General features: G+C 40.5%; 1 protein-coding gene and 1 pseudogene across 3 annotated transcripts in view; one reads left to right on the top strand and one right to left on the bottom strand.

Moving 5' to 3' along the window:
• The window catches only part of ROBO1 (roundabout guidance receptor 1), a 610,482-nt gene that overhangs the window by 445,481 nt on the left and 145,858 nt on the right, over positions 1–19,143 (bottom strand). The gene's annotated exons all lie outside the window — the stretch shown is intronic.
• On the top strand, positions 7,995–8,792 carry LOC308476187 (U3 small nucleolar ribonucleoprotein IMP3 pseudogene; annotated as a pseudogene). Its single transcript has one exon. The product of its transcript is annotated as a U3 small nucleolar ribonucleoprotein IMP3 pseudogene (transcript).

Here is a 19,143-nt window from a genome sequence, read left to right as displayed (position 1 = left end):
TGCAGAATGTGGCTTAAGGGACCTTTAAAGGCTTACAATAAAACCATTCATTTTTTTAAATCACGGAATGCTGTGTGTGGAGAATATGTTTCTCCTCCTATTATAGCTCCTGTTTGAGGTATTTTGTAATATCTATCAGCTAGTAAGAAAAGGACCAAAGATACAAGGATGAGTAAAAGGAGAGACACTTTTTGTGCAAATTTTCAGCAGCACTGGAATAAAGCCTACCCCACAAGCTCTTGATTTGGGAGTGACTGCTTTCAAAAGGTGTCAAAAGTGATTACGCATTCAAGAAGTGTTACTCTTATTCATAAATGGTTATTTTTTGCATTGGGCTACATGATCACGTAGCCGAATCCACCTGGCTTTATAGTTTTGTGGTGTCATCCCATTCACTAAGAATCCCAATTTTCTGAGATTGCCCAAGCAACTCACCTAGGATGAAGATAAAAATGAAAAGGGGTAAAAACTGTGCATGGATCAGGAACCGGCAAGCCACTCCAGTATCCCTGCCAAGAAAACTCCATGGACAAAGACAACAGGCATATGTGCCTGGCATGCTCTGGTCCATGGGGTCACAAAGAGTCGGACACGACTAAACGACTAAACAACAACAACAAAAACTGTGCCAAAGCAGCAAATAAAAGAGAAGAAGGTTTCCAGCAGGGGTGTGGGAGAGAATATTCTCAATATTTAGCATAATGGCTCAGGATGCAGACATTTGATTACATGGAGAATGGGAAACACTGACCTGAGGAAACAAGAAATATTAATGTCAATAAAAACTGTTAAAGGAAGTAATTCAAAACATTTTAAAGATAATTAACATTTATAGTAAAAGATTAAAACAGTATAAAGGCAGCACCTGCCTGATGTCAGCAGGCAGGGAGATCCAAACTGTAGGTGCTGCCACACGAAAATAACTGGTCAAAAACTGTTAAGAGCTTTATATATATATACCAATATACACCTTGAACTGGCCCTGTAACAATTGGCCACCAGGGCAGAGGTGCTATATGCTGACAGTCTCACTCCTGTCAGAAACTGGATTTCAGCATACTGCACTAATGGCCAGAGTGCATTGCAGCAGTCATCCAAGACATTAATGCCTGAACTACTGAATACAGACTCTGAAGCAACCACCATAGGCCTCAGGGGTTAACTGAGAATTCTCAGCCAATCACTTCAGTTGGTGATTTTCACTATGGTTGTTGGATGTTGTAGATTTGTAGGTTGTTTTTCATTTCATTTTCTTTTCTCTTCTTCTTCTTTGATATTGTTTCATTGTGCTTTTCAGTTACTGTATGAAGGTCCATTGCAATCGAAAGGTGCGATGTAAGTATCTAAACAAAGAAAGCCCAATATAAGGACTTGCATACCAAAATTCAGTGCATAGATCTGCACATTTGAAGATCAGTTTACAAATTTATTTGATAAACTCCAGAATTTTAAAAGCAAATCAGCTGAATCTTTCAGCTTCCAATATAGTAACATCCCATGGCAATGAAACTAGAAAACCAATACAGAAATACGTTTTATATTGCTTCAGTATTATCTTTGAAATAAAGGAGAACAACGGCATCACGCTCACTTCAGAAAAAAGTGGACACTAAACTTCTTGCCACTAAGGCACTGGTTAGAGCCTTGGTGAGACAACAAGGCCATCTTTGGGAAAAGAAAGCCCTTGCTTCCAAAAATTAATGAGCCACTCCGAACAAAAAGGTCTTTCTTTGACTCAGTTCCTTGTCATAACCTTCATTCTCGGTAGGAGTGCATTGCTGCTGACTGCTTTTGCTGATTAATTCTACTTGGCAAGTGATATAATCTGAAATGGCAAAGAAGCTGAATACTGAGCTGCTAAACTCTGTAGTGTTATTATAAGGAACTTTTATGAGTTTCTGGGCTTGTGTCACTATATCAGAGAATGTCTTGGACAGAATTTATTTTCCTCTTGTAACTGCATTTTTATCTCTTGGAAACTAATAGTTCCTCTTAGATTTATTTTACGGAGCAAGGCACTACTGAGGGAGTTTTGGTCATGGAAAAATAAGATTGCGCTCAACAAAATGAAGTATTAAATTTTAAGAAATGTGTTAAGAAAGCAAAATAAAGACTCAGAGAAAAAGTCAAAGGAAGCTTGGTCTAGGACCTAACACCATGATGTTCAGATGACCCCATCACATATTTGAGGGGGCCATGAAAGCAAGTTCTGGTTCCACCATCCAAGCACCTAGTGGCCACTTTTCTGATTGTTTGTGAATTTGGAGTATGGCAAAAAAGGTCCTATGCACATAACAATATACAGTGGTGCCTCGCAAGACGAAAAGAATCCGTTCTGGGAGTCTCTTCGTCTAGCGGTTTTTTCGTCTTGCGAAGCAAGCCCATTGACGGGATTAGCGGATTAGCGCTATTAGCGCTATTAGCGGCTTTTAGCGGCTTTTAGCAGCTTATCAGCTTATCAGATAAGCAGATAAGCGGCTTAGCGACTTAGAAAAAGAGGGGGAAAAGGAAAAAAGAAACCCAGGAACTCGCAAGACATTTTCGTCTTGCGAAGCAAGCCCATTGCAGATTCGTTTTGCGAGGCACCTCCAAAACGGAAAACTCTTTCGTCTAGCGAGTTTTCCGTCTTGCGAGGCATTCGTCTTGCGGGGCACCACTGTACACGTGCCAGCTATGAACAAGGCAATCATTTGAAGTACTGCTGCTCAATTACTTCAAGCACCAAAGCTCAAAATAGGTTCCTCTCACAAACAGGGCCATAAAATAATCAGATTATTATTTTATTTTATTTTTTAAAATGTCTATACCATCCTTCATCCAAGGAGCACAGGGCAGTTTACAATATAAAAACACAAAAAATGCACACCATAACAACAAACAAAAACAATACCCCCCCAATTTAAAAAGCCATAGATTGTTTAATTAGCCAAAGGCCTGGGAGAAGATAAATGTTTTTGTCTAATGCCTAAACATATGTAACAAAGGCACCAGTCAAGCCTCCCTGGAGAGAGCATTCCACAAGTGGGGAGCCACCACAGAAAAGGCCCATTCTCACGTTGCCACCCTCCAGACCTCTCACAGAGGAGGCACACAAAGAAGGCTAAATCAGCACAACACATTTACACAGCCCAACTAACATCGTTCTATGAAGCGGCAGAAAACATATACGCACAATGGGATCTGTCTGATTTTACCTGGAATAGGAGCCCACAAATTCAGGGTCAACACTGAGAAATCTCTCCCATGTTACATCACTCCTTCAAGAAAGCTGAAAAAGCAAACATGGCAGTACTTCCCTTTTTTATGGTTTCAGAAAAATTGCAAACGCCAGCAGCAACCTGAGCAGAGCTCCAGCTACCACCATGGTTTCCAACAAAATGACTCATTTCAGCAGCATTCTGGGAAAGAAACATGGTGGTGGAAGGTGGGTGTTTTGCTCAGGCTGCTGTTGTGGCATATGCCATAGATGATTATGAATGACCATTTCCTCTCCAAATTATAGTAAGTCATTGGTAAAATAATCAGTAACAATATTGGATCAACTGCATTTAACGGATCATGTCATTTACAACCACTGGAAAATATTTAGCCTTAAAGACTTTTCGCCTTTAAAAGCTATTTGTGAGTCACTGTCTCAAGGTGTAAATCACTTTAATTTTAGGAATGGGAGGAATAGCTAGATTAATTGTTCTCTAAAGTAGTATAGAGTAACATCTGTTTCATGGAAAATCAAACCACAAGTATGTACTATGGCTATATTTCCAGACGTTTTAAAGATAGAATCAATACAGTTGTTTGTTTTTAAAACTGGCTGGGAACTAGAGAGATGGCTGATTTTTCCTTCCTGCAGCAGCCCCTTGCACTCATGGGGTGCTGTTCTGGAGGGTTCCCAATCTCGGGGTAAGAAGGTCTGTTGCCAGAAGAGAAAACTGAAAAGCCCTAATGCAATACTTTGGGTCACTGCCAGTGAGAACAACAACCAAAGCACTTATTCTCCATATCTAGTTATTAGAGTAAAGAATCACTAATCTTAAATCACCTACTTTTGTTGCTACTTTAATTCACTTTATAGTAAAATTCCCACTCCTGTTTTTAAAGGTCCAACTTGGACAGCTATTTTAGTTGTCTACAGTGGTTTTTCAGTATTTTGCATTATGCAACTTCATACGCATCTTAAAAATAGGCTATTCAGATGTGGTTATAAAGTTAATCTTGGAACTAATATTCTTTATAATACTGTGTTTGTCTGCGCCAGCACACTTCTGGTAAAATCTTTCAACATTGTGTCTCTTTTTGCTTTTTCCTATTCAGGATGCTCTGCGAAAATACTTGTTTCCTCCTGCTGTCATTAACTGGCTGTTCTATATATTTGTAGTATGATGCCAAATTTCTGCACAAACGACAACTCTTTTTTTTTTTAAATGATATTTATTGAAAATTTTTAGAATTACAAAAGAGAACAAAGCAGAAAAAGAGAAAGAAAAAACAAAGAAAAAACAAACCACATCAAACAATACAAATTCAAAAAACAAAAATACACCACAAACACTCAAAAACAAATCCATCATTCTCAAATCCTCAACTGTCATTACCTTCTTTCTTTGACCTCCTCCTCCTCCCTTTTTTTGTATCCTAGTTGTTAATAGTCGCAGCAAATCCTTTCCATATTTCATAATATTCTGTCATTACATTACCTTAATCTATTTTAATCTTATCTTACTATAAAGAACCTTAAAGCTTAAAGCTTAAATCTTAAATCTTATTTTTACCAACTTCTCATAACCATAATATTCTTACATAATTCTTTAAACATTTTTGCTAAAGCCAAGTAATTTTGTTCCAACATTTGTCTAACATTCATCAATTTTATAAAACAATCCTAGTAGTAAAAAAAAGAAATAAGAACAATCCAATCTTCATCCAGCGTCCCTTCCTCCTGGTCCCGGGTTTTGTCAGTCCTTATTATCCCATCGATCTAGCGCATTAACCTGGTAACCTTGTATCCGAGGCCCTTGTATCCATGTCCCTTCCGCAGCTCTTCTTCAAATTTATAACTGTATTTTCCTTTGTCTCCTGCTCCTTTCACTCGTGGGAACTCCAGCTTAACAATGTTTTTGACCCTTCTCGACAAATCAGCCCCTTTTCCATAGTCCACACTAAACTCCATGTGGTATTTAAGAACATGTTTCAAAATCCCTCCAAAATTAAGAGCCCCCACAACCCCAAACATCTCACGGCCCATTGCCAGACTTGAAAGGTCCAAACCTCCCTGCATAGGGGGGTCTATCCAACCCCCCATTTCCAAACCAAACCAAACTTTATCTTTCCAAATCTGGCTTTTTCCAAGTTCATTTGTCAAGTCCAAAAGCTCATGTTCCTGCTGGGCCACAGCTCCCTTCATCTCTGGCGCCCAAGATTCAGTAACATCCTCTTCCCTCATCTGTTCTGTCAGGGCACACTCCTGATTTAATTCCTGGGTGGGCTCCATATAATTTCCCACTGCCTGTTCAAAATTTCTGATCGCATCAGTCATCAAATCCGTCTTCTCATGTAGCTGTTCCAGTAGGGCATTTGTTTTACAGAAAGCACGCAGCAGAGCTTCTGAATACATTGTCCTGCAAGGTCAGAAGTCTATTCCCACGATTGTAATCTGTAATAGCTGCAAGCTCCCCGGAGTTGGTTACAGTTTCACAGTCTCCCTCTAGGGGGAAAACTTCTATTTGTTCTTTCTTTTAAAGACAAGTCTAACAACAAAGTTTCCTTTTTCAGATATTTTGTCAATATTTGTTCCTTTAAAATGCAAAGGGGAACAATGGAATCAATGTTTCTCTTCTTATAGCTATCTGTCAAAAACGTTTGTCTCTGGTCAATGAGCTTCAAAAAAGTCAGTACTGACACCCCGCTCCAGGATCAGGACGGTGGAAAGTTACTTTACTTTACACTCACTTCTGCAGGTTTAAACAGTCCGAGAAAATCCCCCCTCTTCTCCTGCTTCCGAAGGGGGGTTCAACAATTTTAAATGATGAAAGTTAATCTTTTACAAGCGATTTTCTGAGCTCTAGTTTGCCATGTCTTTGCTTTAATCTATCTACAAAGAAACGGAAGGCTGACTTCCTGTTTAGACCTTCCCGTTTCAGTGCCAAATTGAGGTAAACTTTTAAGTCCAATTTTCCTTTCTGCTCGCAAGTCCTATTTAAAGTCCAGTTGTCCGAAATTTAAGTACTCACGGGTGATTATTTTAGAAGCCAAATTGTCCCAGGAAAAAGGCAGCGCTCTCCGGCAACGGCTGTGCGGCTTCACTCCACGGAAGAAGCAGTTGACTCTTAGCACCGCGCCACTTCCCCCTCTTCGCTCCGGAGCCCGTTAGTGGGGTTTTTAGCGGGCTGGGGGGGCGCTAAAGGTGCCCGCTGAGTCCCATGGTCACAGGCTTCATCCGCCTGTGATTTTTGAAAGGGTCCCCGCTTCGCCGTAGCGGAAAAGACCCATTTCGCGTAGAGCTAATCCCTCCAGATCAGAGGGAGTCCGCCATTGCTGATGGCGCCACCCCGGAAGTCCCCACAAACGACAACTCTTTAAAATATCATTAACTTTATTTACTGAGCCTTGCAAAATAGTAATAGCAATAATTGATCACCAAACAAGTAGGCATGTGAAAGTGACAGGAAATGTAATGAATTTACAAAAACGCTATTTTGGAGAATAAGTGAACAAATACCTACATTAACGTATTAGCCAAATCCTTAATAAAAGTAGGATAAAAAGATTTGCAAAATGGGAAAGACTCTTGCCTGAAACCCGACAGACATGCTTTTCTTAATGTAAGACTTGAGACCAGGTGAACCTGAAGATTTAAGGCTATGGAAAAAAAGCTTTTAATTACATGCTGCACATGTAATAAATATTTTAATGTATAGATGTTACAGAAATTGGAAGGGGACACACAACAAGATACATACTATCGTAATAAACATCATTATGCTGAACATGATGTCTGATACTTGTAGAGTTCTCAGAAGATCAGGCTAGATTTTCACAGAAATAAATCCATGTTCAGATGAAAAAGAGACATGAGTTCCAGCACTTTCAGAATATCCTCTAAGATGATTTGCTACTATTTTTTATGATTATGTCATTTCCAAACAGCCTAGAATGGCAAAATACTCTAGTTGCTTTTTCAGCATTTTAAAACAGATTAATCTGCTCACAACACTTAAAGGAAAACTAAATCATGCACGGTCTACAATGCAATTGTAAAACATCAAGAGAATTACTCAATTAAATATTTGCACATACTGCAGTTGAGAAATGTATAACCCGTCAGTAATTCATTTGTTTGTTTTTCAAATTTATTCTTAAACATTTGTGAGAAATGTTTCTGATGTTCAGAAACTAGAATAGACTAGGTGGCATGTCAAGAGACTAGCATTACCAAACACTAAAAATCCCTTCTATATATGCCAACAAAGTTTCCTCAGATTCAGAGGCTAAAAGTTCATCTCAAATATGAACTAAGCTTAACATCCTAAAATTCTGGAACTAAAATCTGACTTGGATAATTCTCCAGAGCTCCAAACCATTCCTCCCCAACTATATAGATAGACTGCAGTTTCCCAAATAGCCTCTTTGCCTCCCTTTCAACACTTGTGATGGAATTTGGGGCAATATTCTGGTATACAGTCCTTCCCCACTGTTTTCAAAAGTGAATCACAGGGTATCAGAAGACTGCATAAAGGCTGATGACATGTCAAATGATCTCCTTTGTCATGCCACACCACATCCACTGGTGTGAATGGAATTTAGCACAATGGGGCTGTTTACCCATCAAAAAGCCACACTTCCGTAGTGCAACAGGTAATGCAGTATAAAAAGAATGTTAGAAACTGGGACAGAAGCATCAGGAAAATTAAGATCCTGGTTGTCTGAATGCAAAACCCCCTTTGTCTGTATGCACCAATGGTCTAACACTGCATCAGAAATGCAACATTTTGTTCCCCACGTTGTTGATTCTGCTGCTGGTTTCCCCAGGACTTTTGCAGAGCCTGATTTTTGCTGTTTGTGAAGCCGCTACAGGAGGAAAGATGGTGCGCAAGTTGAAGTTCCACGAGCAGAAGCTCCTCAAGAAACTGGACCTGGTGAACTGGGAGGCTGCCTCCGGGAACCTTGCCGAGCTGCGAGTGCTCCGCCGCTTCCGCTTGCAGTGCAGGGAGGACTACACCCGCTACAACCAGCTGAGCCGTGCAGTTTGGGAGCTGGCCCGCCGCATCCGGGACTTTGGGGAAGCGCCGGAGTCGGCGGCTTTCTGGGCTCGGAGCACTGCCGCTCTCCTAGAGAAGCTGTATGCCATGGGGTTGGTGGCCTCCAAAAGCTCCCTGGAGCTGTGTGACCGCGTCTCGGCCTCCTCCTTCTGCTGCCGCTGCCTGCCTTGCCTGCTCCTGAAGCTCCGTATGGCCCAGAACTTGAAATCGGCCGTCACCTTTGTGGAGCAGGGGCATGTGAGGGTTGGGCCCGAGGTCGTGACGGACCCAGCTTTCTTGGTGACTCGGGCGATGGAGGACTTCATCACCTGGACCGACTCCTCTCGCATCCGCCAGCATGTGCTCAACTACAATCAGGAACGGGATGATTTTGATTTGGCTTGCTAATTATCATTTTTTTAAAAGTGGGGGCACCTTTTCCCAATTTGTTAACCTGACTTATTTATTAAATTTGTACGCTGCCCTTCATCCGAAGATCACAGGGCGGTTCACAACATAATAATGCCAAATTTATACAGAATAAAACAAAAACATCTATCTCTTGTGCGATCCTTGTGAACCACAGGGGTAGGTAGGCCTGGAATGCTTAGCTCAGGTAATCTCCAAGGGCCCCAACATTTTCCCCACTTGGCAGTTAATGTCCTGATTAATGTGGATAGTCTTGATATTTTGGAGGGTAACTGTTTACCGCTTCTTGCAATAGTGACTCTGCTGTCTGGTTTGTGTGTGTAGATCCTAACGATGCCTGTATCTTATATTCATTTTTTAAAAAAATACTATTTTTGTCCAACATTAATCTAAGTAAGATAAAAACATGACATGAACAAAAAAAAGAAAGAGAGGTAAGAAAAAAGAGACAGAAAAGCATTTCAAGAGGAAATAAAAAAGATAGTGTTCAGAGAGTAAAAAAGAAAAGAAAAGAAATGCAACATTTTGTTAACTGAAAAAAAATAATTCTTAAGATGCTACATCACACCTTTACCTGATACAATATGAATGTACAAGTGAATGAGGTTAATTAAATAACTTTTTCTGTGCTATTTAAAAAGCCATATTCTGGTCAGGAGAATCTTGTCGTGCTGAAAGTCTAGCAAACATGACTTTATCCTTAGCCAACCTCTGCTTTAATTAGTTTCTCGCTGCTGAATAAGAATGACTACAAACTGCTGTGTCTGCACATCATGCCTACATTAGATATTCTGACTGCTCAGTGTGAGATTACAGTCTTATGTATGGCAAATGCTTCTTCATCACAAGGATGAATAGCTATAAAGTCATTTGGGAGTAGCTGAACCATTCGATAAATCTAAGGTTTGATTATTTTGCTCTCCAAAATTTGGGAGATTTTATGAGTATTTTAAGAATTGCTGGCAAAGGGTTCATCTTAAGTTGCTGCTTCATTAAGATTGCACATATCTTTAGGGGATAAAATTCTAGCACACAGGCACTTTAAACACACTTTAAACACAAAGCTCAGCTAGAGGATAAATACATTCATACTCAGTATTCATCTTATTACAGCAGGGCAGCATTATTAAACTACATTTACTATGAATTTTGGGTAAAGGTAAAGGGACCCCTGACCATTAGGTCCAGTCGTGGCAGACTGGGGTTGTGGCGCTCATGTCGCTTTATTGGCCGAGGGAGCCGGCGTACAGCTTCCGGGTCATGTGGCCAGCATGACTAAGCTGCTTCTGGCAAACCAGAGCAGCATACAGAAACGCCGTTTACCTTCCCACCAGAGCGGTACCTATTTATCTACTTGCACTTTGGCGTGCTTTCGAACTGATAGGTTGGCAGGAGCAGGGACCGAGCAACGGGAGCTCACCCTGTCGCAGGGATTTGAACCGCCGACCTTCTGATCAGCAAGTCCTAGGCTCTGTGGTTACATTAAAAGACTCAAATGCACAAGTAAATACCATGGTTTCAATACAGCCCACAATTCCACATCCCTGAGTTCAACAGGCCCTATGTGCATATGGCCTACAGATTGGACTGCAGACCATGAAAAATTGAAATCCGATCATCACGGTATGTTCCATACATACGGATTGCACCACACGAAGTTTATGTGGTTTGGTTTACAGGACAAACCCATCCTTTGATTCTTAGCCAAATCATGTGCCCTTATCATTCTGAAATGGTAGCTGGGGAGGTAGACAAAAACAGTGAAGGGAAAAGCTACTGAAAATACATTAAATGTACTAGTTTTTATACCCTCTGCATAGTTAAGGTTTCATAACTGCTGTTTTCTTATTTAGTGTGGGTTGCTAAGTTCCTGAAATGTTTATGTGATTTCCTGAATTTATTATAACTTCAATTTTACATGAAAAGGAATATAATTAGAACAGGACATAAGATGCACCTGTCTAGTCCTTAATATTAGCTTCAGAGGTCCTCCCATTGACCCACTATTAAGATTAGTAAAATTGGTGAGCGCTAGACTTAACATCTATTAGAAATCCCAGACTAGATGTTTTATGCAATGAAGTAGCTTTGTTTCAGTTTTACTTTATATAAAACTAGATGTGTGTCCCTCTCCAAAGTTAAAAGAAAACAGCTGCAGAATTCTGGATACCAGTTCTTCATGCCTTATCCGAGTTTCTGAAACTTACTCAAATACATTCCCCATCTGTAATAAATAGACCATAATATTGCATGGCAATATTGTAGTTATGATTAATTAGCTATTGTGTCTAATTTAGATGGAGGAGCATAAAATTGGTAAATTCAAGTATTTATGATGCCTTTCCATGTGGACAGAAATGTATCTTTGTTTTCTGAGGAATAGATATCTCATGTTGTTACCAAATTATGTGCAACTTATTTCCATTAGGTAAAGAGCAAAATGGAACATATGTTGAGTGCTAAATTATTTGGCTTACAGTTTTACCATTTTGTATATGCTAAATGTTTTGATATATGTGTTAATAGAAAGAAGGTGGAGAATATAAAACAATGGCAAGAAGAAGAAGAAGAAGAAGAAGAAGAAGAAGAAGAAGAAGAAGAAGAAGAAGGTGGCTTCCAACAAAATACTAAAAACACAACACAACATCAGACATTAAAAACTTCCCTATACAGGACTGCCTTCAGATGTCTTCTAAAAGTCAAATAGCTGTTGTTTTTTCCACAGGGAGGGTGTGACTACTGAGAAGGCACTCTGCCTTATTCCCTGTAACTTCACTTCTCGAATTGAGAGAACTGCCAGAAGGCCCTTGGAGCTAGATCTTAGTGTCTGGGCTGAACGATGAGGGTAGAGACACTCATCCAGGGCCATGGCCATTTAGGGCTTTAAAAGTTAGCACCAACACTTTGAATTCTGCTCCAAAACATACTGAAAGCCAATGCAGCTGTTTTAGGACCGGTGTTATATGGTCCCAATGGCCGCTCCCAGTCACTAGTCTAGCTGCCGCATTCTGGATTAGTTGTAGTTTCCAAGTGACCTTCAAAGGTAGCCCATGTAAAGTACATTGCAGTATTCCAAGTAGGAAATAACCAGAGAATATACCACTCTGGTGAGATAGTGTGCAGATAGGTAGGGTCTCAACTGTCACACCAGGTGGAGGTACTAGACAGCTGCCCTAGATACAGAATTAACCTGTGCTTCCATACACAGCTGTGTGTCCAAAATGACCCCAAAGCTGCACAATTAGTCCTTTAGTAGCACAGTTACCTCATTCAGGACTAGGGAGTCTCTGACACCTGCCTGACCCCTGTCCCCCAGAAACAGTACTTCTGTCTTGTCAGGATTCAACCTCAATCTGTTAACCACCATCCATCTTCCAACCACCTCCAGACAGTCACACAGGTCGTTCTCTGTCCTCATTGGTTCTGAATTAAATGAGAGGTGGATCTGGGTGGAATCCACATACTAGTGAACATCCAGCCCAAACCTCCTGAAGAGCTTTGCTAGTGGCTTCATATAGATGTTGAAAAACATGTGAGAGAAGACAGAGTCCTGAAGCACTACACAAGTGAGAGTCTAGGAGTCCAAACACTCATCCCCCAGCACAACTTTCTGGACACGACCCAGTAGGAAGGAACGGAGCCACTGCATAACAGTGCCCCCAGCTCCCAAGCCCACTAAATGGTCCAGAAGGATACCATGGTTGATGGTATCAAAAGCCTGTGAGAGATCCATCCAGCAGAACCAGGAAGCAGCTTTTCCCCCTGTCCCTGGCTTGCCAGAGATCATCAACCAGTGTGACCAAGGCAGTTTCAATCCCAATTGGAAGGGATCCAAATGCATCCCTCAGACATGCCTGGAGTTGTTCAGACACCTGCTCAATCACCTTGCCCAGGAATGGGAAGTTTCAGACTAGGCAATAATTGGTCATAATGGCTGGGTCCAAAGATGGATACTATGGATACTATGTGTGTGTGAGACAGTGTCAGTCCTCAAATTAGAGCATGGTTCCCAGTGATAAAAGCAGTGAATTGTGGGTTTGTCCTGCTATATTTTTAAATACATAAATGCTAAGAAAATGAATATTACACAAATAGAAAAAAAGGGTATAGACCAGCATACAAAGACACAATATATGGCAAGGAAAGTACAATGAATGTATTCATCACAATGTACCTGCTGTTACAAGGCATATAGTACATGCAAGCGGTATATATTTTTGGTGGCACAATTTGAAAAATGCTTTAATTGAAACCAAAGCCAGTGTTGATGTCGGAAAATACTGGCTTTAGGTTTCAAAGCATTTAATGTGGTCCAGTGCCCTTGTAATTTATTGTATGTGGACAAACATTATAGATCTTTAAGGACTAGGATAAGGGAATATAGATCTCATATTAGGAATGCTGTGACAAGTGCCCCTCTGGTGGAACATTATCTCCTGAAAAAGTACAGTGACACTGATATACATTTTTTTTTGGCATTTGGCAAGTTAAGTCTGACCCACACAATAGAAAAGGACGAATACATTCATTGTACTTTGCTTGCCATATATTGTGTCTTTATATGCTGGCCTGAACTCCTGTTTTTTTCTATTTGTGTATGTTCCTGTACAGTGGGTTCTTTATTTTTCTGCAAGAAAATGAATAAGGCTTAGTCTGCACCATATCCATGAAGCATACAGCATACCAAAAGACGCATGTCAGTTCAAAAACACCTATCGAAATACTTAGCATGTATATGAAGGGAAAACTTTGTCAGTAGCTAACCATTTTTTAAAAAAACAACCATGGGGATAGATGCAAACTCTGTTGAACTTCAGCTTTGACACCTGCCTTGCCATATTTCTTTAACACTTCATATCAAAACAGTCTCTGAAATACAACAGGCACTCCTGAGAGACTATCTGACAAAAACAGGCTGAAGTCTGCATGAAACCATACAATAGCTTCTTTGGTGGTTGCTGCAGTTTTCACATTGTGCACATAATTATGGAATTCAAAAGAGGTTGCTGTAACCACCGGCCAGCTGATCGGTTGTTACAGCAACCTCGGAAGGCGCAGTTTCAGGGAGTGCATCTTCCAAGAGGCCCCCTGTAACCATCCATCTACTGATCGTCAGTTTCAGGGAGTCAATTTGATGTCTCTGCAGATAGGAATATGAGCATAAAAGCACAACAATTTTCCCTCTTCAGAAAAGGCAGTTTGTATTCAAAGTGCTTTCTCCAGTGCTTTGAATGCAAACTGTTTCCTCTGGGGAGGGAAAAAAGAGCTCTATTTAAAAATGGGCCACTTTATTCTCTTTTCTCAGAAAGCAGTTTGTATTCAAAACAGCATTCTTTTTATTTCCACGGAAAGCAGTTTGCATTCAAAGTTCTGAAAGAAGTGCTCTGAATACAAGCTGCTTCCTCTCGCCCCCCCCCCCCAACTGTACTCCCCTAGTACAGCCAATCCCAGCTGCTTGTTGGAGCTTCAGATGTGCAGGGTTCTTTCAAGCACAACCAACCAGACAGTGCTTGGTACTTGAAGCCCTGACAATCAGCTGATAGCCTGGGCTTCAAAATGCCTTGCAAAATACTTTGAAAGTCACTGGTACCTGAATAACTATTTTTGGCTCAGCTGTGACTTTATTTGACCCATTACAGGCACCAGCAGTAGGGCGGATGAGTGTTGCTTGGTCAAAATATCCTGGCAGGCCTAATTAGGCCCACACGTTGGAGATTCCCCACCCCTGCTGTAAAGAGTCTTATCTGATATCCTTCTATTCATTAAGAGTGTTGTATAAAAACAAATGCTAAAATATTTACCACCGTTATACATTATGCTAATGTTAGAACGTTGTAAGAAACTAAGCATGCTTTGCAAAATTGCAAAACTGTTTCGGCTCCATGCACTTTTATAACAAGGACTGGATATAAATGAAGCAATCCAATAAATGTTACATTGGATGAACTTTGTTTACTGTACTGTGACTCACCAGCAGAACAGAATGGAAACAGTACAAGCCAATATTAAGGATGGTGCCCTGCAAACCATTTGTTGCATTAAATAGCTGTAATTCAGTTGGACAACATGATTGGGAAACCTTGGATAAAAACCAGATAAAATATTTGCAAATGCACAGTGTAATATATAATACTGGCTTTGCGTACTTCTCTCACATTAAAATTGAAAGTACTTCAGTCTATTGATTTTGTTAAATTTGTAGTTTGCCAGTTCTCTACACAATAATGTCTAAGCCTCACATAACCTGTGAGGCAAGTTAAGTTGAGAAAGTGACTTGTTCTATGCCATCTGGTGAGATCCAATGAACAAGCCCAACATCCTAATCCATACTCTGTCTAGACATATGACACATTCCACCTTAGCACTATCAACAATATGAACAATATCAACACTGTGCCATTAACTTATAATATATTCACACTAAAACTTACCACATTTATACAAAATTTGCAAGTGTGCACCTAATGGTGTGGACACATACCATATGTCATTTTAGGCAAACTGAATTGTAAAGCAAAATAAAATGTTCTATCTGCCGTCTACTTAATTTTAGATTCAGATTTTACATGGTGGTTTATTTTTTATGAAACAGTAGTCTTTGTTCATTAGCAAGGCAAGGGACCACATCTGTTTCTCATTAAGTACCTTGTTCATCTTGTAGCGTATTTTGCCCCTGTCAAGGACTCTCTTGAACAGTGATGAGTTCCAAAACTAAAGATTGTGTAAATTTTCTGGACCACCTTGAATTGGATCCAGCACTATTAGCAAGTGTCACAGCAGGAAAACGGCCCCTTTCTGACAGCTGTGCTAGTCAACTTTCTTCAGGTGATTTGGAATAATATCAAAGAGAATAGATGTATTCCACAGCATTTGTCAGAACAAACCCTTTCTCTCTCCAGAATTTTGTGTGTGCACACCTTCCTTTTGTTCCTCATCTCTACCAGCCCCTCCCCAAAATGCTTGTCCCTCACTTAAAGGGGTAACTGGCTAGACTGGCTTTGGCATCTGCCTGCCACTGCTTAAGCCAGAGCTTCCCGTGCACTGCCATGGTCCTCACTAAGAATTGTAAGGCATCCACAGAGGCATCAGCCATATGAGCTAAGGTCTTGGGCAGCTTTACTATTCCCTGTTGGTTATGAGTGGCCTCAGGTGAGACATCTTTCAGAAGGGACTGAGCCCAGATGTAGGCTGTTCTGGCCAATAAGGAGGTTGCTGCTGAAGCCCTAATGGCCATGCTGAAGCTTCTTATCTCATCAATTACAAAATTGGTGTGGTATAAGCAAATTTTTATTTTGAACTGTGGCCCAGAGAAAAAATTTGAGAATCAGTGGACTAGACTGTAACTATCATTAAGAAGTGATATGCTGATTCAAGACTATTCATAAACTTTGGACCATTCAGTTTCCTGAGTTCCATAATGTATGTATACATCTGACAACAGATAACAGAGAGTCTTCCAACTAGCATTCACCAGACAAAATGGACATGGGTCTACTTTACATATGGATACCATTATATCCCCAAGGACAGTCAATGCTCATCAGAGGATCTTATGAAATTAGTCCAAACTATGTGGAAATGGCAGCCACCAAGTTGAGTCGATTCCAAGCAATTTTGTTTGCAAAACAGGTGGCAAAATTAATTGTAGTGGGCAGAAGATAATTCAGTCTCTAGAGGAAGACAGCCTGGATTCACAAGGCCATTAATCACCTGGAATAGCTATGCTTGATGGCACTTTCATCTGAAATGGCAGAAGAGAAGACGCCTTGCCTGTCACAGAAAACACTATTTTAAATGCTCTTCCCCATAATCACTAAGCTTCAATAGGAGTCAACTACAACCTGTGATGTAGTGATTTATCATCCGTCTCAGATTCAAAATAAAGTAAGGTGTGTGTGAAATAGTACAGTGAAGTATGAGATAATTCACTGAAACCACTGTGTCCATTTGTTGATCAATCTACTATTCTACAAAGGTCATTGAAAAAGCAACCATCCAACTCTGGGGCGAAATCCCCAGAATTCTGTAATCCACTAAGCTCTGTGTATCTTTGAGGACAACCAGCCCACAAAGGTAAAAAGGTAAAGTACCCCTGGATGGTGACACTCAATAATTGGTCCCCTAATTATTGGAATACATCTGTGCTCAAAATGGAAGCCACAAGTCCTGAGTTAGTTTGAAAGAACCAAATTGTCATTAACTTAAGCAAACTTTTCCTTGTATGAGAATGATGAGCTATCAAGGCCCTGCCCAGGATCTCTGAAGTTCTAGACACAAAATGTAAGTTCCTGACTGAGAATGATGAGGCAAATTAGGAGACCCTATTGGTTTCCAGGCTACTACAATAATCAAGGTCAGCTACCTTGACTCCCCAACATCAGGAATAGTGAGAGTGGGATCAAGTTGAGGTGACACCCAGTGATGCAATAAGTGGCAGGCTTTGCTTTAGCAAAGAGGAGAACCAAGTAGCTATAGAAAACAGCCTCCTGATTGTTTCAGGAAGAAGCAAGTTCAGTAATGCTTCTAGAAGTCAGCCACAAAAGCATGTTGTTGGCGGAAAATCCATACTGGCCAAATCCAATGAAGTCTGCTTTTCAGTACTAATCTTAGACTGAAATTGGACATTTCTCTGATTTTTTGCAAGGCAGTTTCCCATATTCAAGTGGAAGCTTTGGTGTTTGTTCCTGAGGCTTAGCAAACTGATATTTGCTACTTTCCAGTTCCAGCACCTTCTATCACCAAGAGGACAAACTACTACTTCCTATCATTCCTTGAACCACTGGTGGTGCCAAAACTTATACTTCAGTCGGTAAATTGAAGTTGATCAGGACTGTCAATGGAACTTAGGGGAGAGGATTTCCCCCCCCCTCCAAGATGAAGGGCCACATTCCCATGTGGGCAACTTTCTCAGGCCACAGGACAGTGGTGGCCAGAGGGCCAAAGGCAAAAGTGAACAAAGCAAAGAATAAGAAAATACCTTTGTACAGTAGACTAATTTCTACACAAACACTCTCTCACACCCACTATGTCCTCTTTTCAGGATGCCAAGATGCATCATCTGAGTTCAAGACACATTCTAGCTAGGCAAAAATATTCAAGGAGCTGTTGTGGTGTGGGGGCAGTGGTGGTGTAGCTGAGATGGGGTGGTGGCCTGGGAAGAGTCCCAAAGGCCAGAACAAAAATGCCTGAGGGGATAGATTTGTAATTTAGGAGTGGTGACTGACTCTATCTATCTATCTGTCTGTCTGTCTACACACACACAGCCCACAGAAGACGTAGTGACTACAGGCTTTAAGTTAGCAAACTGGGAGACTGGCTTTTCTGGGGGCATCTGATTTGACTGAATTGTCACATTTACTTTGTTGCTCTTTTCACTGGCAACCTCTCTTTTTTTCCTTACCTCATTTTCCTGTGTACATAATCACACTGAATAAAGGACAGCTGGCAAGAGCCCTACACTGGTCTATGACAAACTATACAGATCTGTAGGGACTGAAGCTTGAGTGTTGTGCCTCTCAGACCAATATACTACACAATCTGCTCTCACATTCTCTCTCCACTGCTGAAATGAAGTGAGTTCAGGAGAATGCTGAAAATGCTGCCCTGTAAACTATAAAAGACAATGGTGCTTCTCCAGATAGCCAAAGGGTAAGAAAACATCTTCTTACTTATTTCCAAATTTGCATTCTCAGAGTTGTGGTAGTATAAAATTGTGTAGTTAAAAAGATAATTAATAAAAGGTTCTGACACCACTGGAAGAAAGGGCGGGACACCCAGTTGCCCGTGAAAAGTACCACATGCATTTATTTTAAATAAATAAATAAATAACCCCACACTGCACCCCAATTTGGGTTCTGAACACTGGAGGATCCTAATCCACCCCATACATTATGTAGTTAACTCACTGAATATTTGGCGCCATTATGTTTACTTTGTAATCTCTGATATGCTGAAATCACACAATGAAGAAAAAGAAACCTTAAAAGCTGAGCTGAAGCAGAAGCACATCACAGCTGTGAACAGGCTAAAAATGAAACTAAAGCAGGTTTTCTCACAACATTCTGTATGCCCCTTTCCAAGAACCAAAATTACTGAAAAATTGGTACAACACATATGAAATTAAAATGTTCAAGTTAACAAACCTCAGTATTAGACTTGATACTTTAAAATTATGGATTTCCAGTCTACCAAACACTTCTATGGAAAAAATGGTAACAATGCTCCACCGAGTTAAATATGTACTATCTACTTGCAACTGAAATTTATGGAATAAAAACACCAGACGTTTGAAACAGAGAAAAAGAGAGGGAGAGAGAGTTAATTACAAAAATTAACAAAAACCCTTTATGAATAAAGGTGTGATGATTCACTGACCAAAGGGTCCCCCCCCCCCGGAAGGTTTTTTCCTTAGGAAGGTCGTGAAAACACTTCAGTGATTATGAGTGCACAATATGGCAGTATAGTGCATGCAGTAAGGAGG

Source organism: Podarcis pityusensis (genome assembly GCF_964106645.2).
Source record: "Podarcis pityusensis genome assembly, chromosome: 4".
Classification (NCBI taxonomy): Eukaryota; Metazoa; Chordata; class Lepidosauria; order Squamata; family Lacertidae; genus Podarcis; species Podarcis pityusensis.
The sequence above is the reverse complement of the archived record's forward strand: the minus strand, read 5'-3'. Positions and strand labels throughout refer to the sequence as shown.